The sequence below is a fragment of the Penaeus monodon genome, chromosome 15 (genome assembly GCF_015228065.2).
Source record: "Penaeus monodon isolate SGIC_2016 chromosome 15, NSTDA_Pmon_1, whole genome shotgun sequence".
Taxonomy (NCBI): domain Eukaryota; kingdom Metazoa; phylum Arthropoda; class Malacostraca; order Decapoda; family Penaeidae; genus Penaeus; species Penaeus monodon.
The window spans coordinates 10,510,212-10,510,429 of record NC_051400.1 but is presented as its reverse complement, the minus strand read 5'-3'; the positions used below and the strand labels follow the sequence as shown (position 1 = coordinate 10,510,429).

General features: G+C 35.3%; 1 protein-coding gene across 1 annotated transcript in view; it reads left to right on the top strand.

Moving 5' to 3' along the window:
* LOC119581739 overlaps positions 1-218 on the top strand; it is a gene marked incomplete at both ends in the record, with an annotated part of 64,510 nt that overhangs the window by 12,168 nt on the left and 52,124 nt on the right.

Here is a 218-nt window from a genome sequence, read left to right as displayed (position 1 = left end):
CTTTTTAGAGAATATAGTCTTTGCCCTTTCGGGAAAAATTACTCCAAGAAAAGTTTTAATTATTCTGCATTATTAATGTAACTTTTAAACTTAACTAGGAGCCCGAGAGAGATTCAAATTGTCTGTTGTATGCTAAAGAAAATACAAATGAAGTCCTTAATAGTAGGTAAGTGCCGAGGGGAAAGAGGGTAAGTGAAAAGGAAGAAAGGAGGGACAGG